The 3,463-nt window shown below is 39.8% G+C and overlaps 1 pseudogene; it reads left to right on the plus strand.

Moving 5' to 3' along the window:
• The first annotated feature begins 1,163 nt into the window (after positions 1-1,163).
• Positions 1,164-2,074, plus strand: LOC125343792 (annotated as a pseudogene).
• Positions 2,075-3,463: the final 1,389 nt, after the last annotated feature.

Here is a 3,463-nt window from a genome sequence, read left to right on the forward strand (position 1 = left end):
ATTAGGAGAACCAAGGACATCTCAAGGAAATAGTTACTGAGACAACCACATCCCAATAAAGAAGCAGGATATGGTGCCCATCTACAACTTCAGCTGCATGTGAGGCATAGGTGGGAAGACTACAGACTGAGTCTGATTCTGTGAAAAAAACCCAAGACATAATCTGAAAATTAGCAAAACAAAATGACTGAGGGCTTGGTTCAAGTGGAGAGGACTATGTGCCAGGCTATAAGTAAAAACCTCAACCAAAAGGAAATCTTTTCATTTTAAAAATTCTTAGGCATTTATGTTTTAACCCACTTATGTTTTTAAAAGTCAACAGAAATATTATGTACAGTATTTAGCACAAAGTCTATTTTTCTACTTTTGCAATGCCTTTTTTGTTCTTGGACATTCCCCCCAAAAAGCTAAATAAAAACTACTAGACATTACTTAAATAATGAGTCTAGCAATAAGAATAGTTTTTTCTTTCGGGATAATTTCTTGCTCAAGTGTCCTACCCCAGGAGTAGAACCTCAAAAGGGGTATACTTTAACTTGTATCAAAGACCATAAGGTTCATTCTGCTTAGTAGAAATATTAGGATTATGTAGCCAGTATAGTAATTTTCACAAGGGTAACTATTTCAAATGTCCTATTTCTGAGTTTAAAAATGAAACTATTTCATTCTTGTAAACAAGTAAAGTAAATTTTAAACCAAGGTGTCTAGAATGAATTTGGCTCTTTGGCCTGGACAGATTTGAAGCATAATCAGCGAGCCAACTTTTTCCACTTTAATCAAGTTTGCTTATGTACCCTGGATAGACTCAAAATTATCCAATTATCCACATCTGTCAAACCATATTTCTTTAAATCAGGCACAGTAATTATTCTGGTGAGGTCTTAGGTAAAAGTCATTCCTAAAGCAATGAAGCCAAGTTTTGTATCTGACCTAAGAAGAGAAAACATAACTTCTTCAACAAGTTTCTAATTTATGAAAACTCCCTCTCTCCTCAACTTCTGAGGGTTCCGACAATTTTCTACTTTAAGAAATATGTTTCTGATGACCTTCAGGCCGCTCAGGGGCGGCCACCTGGTTAGCTAGGGCCTAGGAGGTTCCTGTGGCCGGTGGCGGGAGCGGGGAGTCTCTGGATTTCCCCCAGAGCCGGCATGGCCAGGGCGGCCTAGCCTGGGCACCGCTCCAATGCTCTGGGCGAGAGCCCCTCAGCGATGGCGGCGCTGCAGTTGCAGTTCTGGAAGTTGCCATCGGTCTGCAGGATCCCGGAGCGGGGCTCCGCGGCCCTCTCCAGCTCCATGCCGACAGCCAACCCCGCAGAACAGCCTTCGGAAAACGAGCCTGGAGTTCACCAACAGGAATCCCCGAAACCTAGAGCTCTTGGCGGTCGCCAGGAAGGAACGGGTTGGAAGACCGTGTAGCCCTCCCGAGAGTTCTGGCACAGTTTATGAGTTATAAGGGCTCAGCACCATGTGAAAGGGATTGTCAAGCATCGAAATGGCCAGTTTGTGGTTTCGGCATCCACCCGGGAATGGGCTATTAAAAAGCATCTTTACAGTACCTGAAACGTGGTGGCTTGTGAGAGCATAGGACGAGTGCTCGGACAGCGATGCCTGGAGGCAGGCATCAATTTCATGGTCTACCAACCAATCCCCTGGGAGGCGGCCTCAGATTCAATGACACGTCTACAAAATGCCATGACAGAAGATGGTGTGGTACTGAAGGAGCCTCGGAGAATCTATGAGTAAAAGAAAGCATTGTTTTGGTCACGTGAATGCAAGATTTATCAGCTACTGCAGCTGTGGAAAGAAAGCATCTAGGAGAACAACCAGCTTGGAGTTGATAGCAATAATGTAACAGAGGAAGATTATTTGTAGTTAGGACTTCCTTGTCCTCATCTGTGTATGGCTCTTGCGTCGTTTTTAATCAGGGCTATTTTTTCCCCTTCCTTGGGCCTATCAAGTGTTTGTAGATACTTAACCTATTGCTCAGTATCTAAGAGAAATGATCACCAGTGACAGGTTATTAGATGGCAATGTTGTTTGTAAGTTACAAAATAAAGGTATATTATTAATTCTTAAAAAAAGAATATATGTTTCTCCTTATACACAAATAGGTATATATGCACACATGTGTGCACATACACAAACTGACTTCTCATGAAATAAAAATATTGTCTCCCACATGACCAAGTACCACATGAGACGAAAATGGCAATATAATTGCAGATTTAAAAAATGCTAAATATGTGTACATTTCAGAAAGAATGCTATGAAGTTTACCTTTATACTATAATTCTAGCTTTATCCTTCTTCCTATATTCATTTTTTTGACTGTCCTAAATTGTTTATTAGGTAAGAATTGTACAAACATTACTTTTATTATTAGCGGTAACGGTGGAGCTGGTGCGCCTTCTCCATGCTGCTCGGCGAGAACCACCTATAGTGTGGTGGAACTTGTGGCCCTTTCCAAGGCCACGACTCTTGCGGCCTGCAGAGGTCAGCCCACGCATTTCTCTGTACTTGTGGACTGGTTTGGTGATCCACTAGGCGTCAGGATTTCTTCTGATGGCCTTGTAATTAAAAAATTATTCACCATTTTCTTCTGTGAATCATTATTTTGCTCAAAATGCCAACAACTATGCTACTTCTCTTTTTGTTATCTCAAGGTTGAATAATTAATTGTGCATTTGAAAACTCACTTGTTTTATTTATTTTCCCAGTTCCTCTGACATCTGGCTCTTCTCTGCATTGTTTTTAAGCTGGACTTGACATACAGTTCTTGAAAATTGCTTGGTTATCATTTCAAGGCATGCTAGGAAAGAGAAATGTTGAGAGTTGTCTATTATAATTTATTTCTATTAAAAGGAAATAATTGTTATAAACTTACTTTATTGGCATCAATTAAATTGTACAATACAAGGCATTTCATATACTATTCTATACATGTGGATAGTATGCATGGATTATGTTTCTCTTCTACTCCTGTTTCATAATCTTGTTTTTCATTCGCGGTTTTCTATTTCCCTCCTCTTTCCTCTCTCCCTAGTAGTCTCCCTTAATACTCATGGCCTTTTTTTCTTTGTTTTGCATTTTCATGACTTCCAGAAATAAGAAAAACAAGCAATATATGTCTTTGTCCTTGCTTGTGTTTATATCTTCAAGATTTTCTCCTATGATTTCCTCTAGTACTTTCAGAGTTTTCAGTCTTACTTTAAGGCTTTGATCCACTTTAAAGTGATATTTACACAATATAAGAGACAGGGATCTAGCTTCAGTCTTTCACATGTGCACAACCAGCTTTCCCAACACAAAAAAGAAGTGTTACAAGGCCTAGAGTTCAGGGCTAATCCTTCAACTAAAGAAGTGAAATCAAACTGTGAAATAACATGTTTGTAGCTCCTTTTTCAAAGATTAGATGACAGCAACCTATCTTCCTTTCAGTATGGTAAAAACACTTGACATCAGAG

This window comes from Perognathus longimembris, chromosome 28 (assembly GCF_023159225.1).
Source record: "Perognathus longimembris pacificus isolate PPM17 chromosome 28, ASM2315922v1, whole genome shotgun sequence".
Lineage (NCBI taxonomy): Eukaryota > Metazoa > Chordata > Mammalia > Rodentia > Heteromyidae > Perognathus > Perognathus longimembris.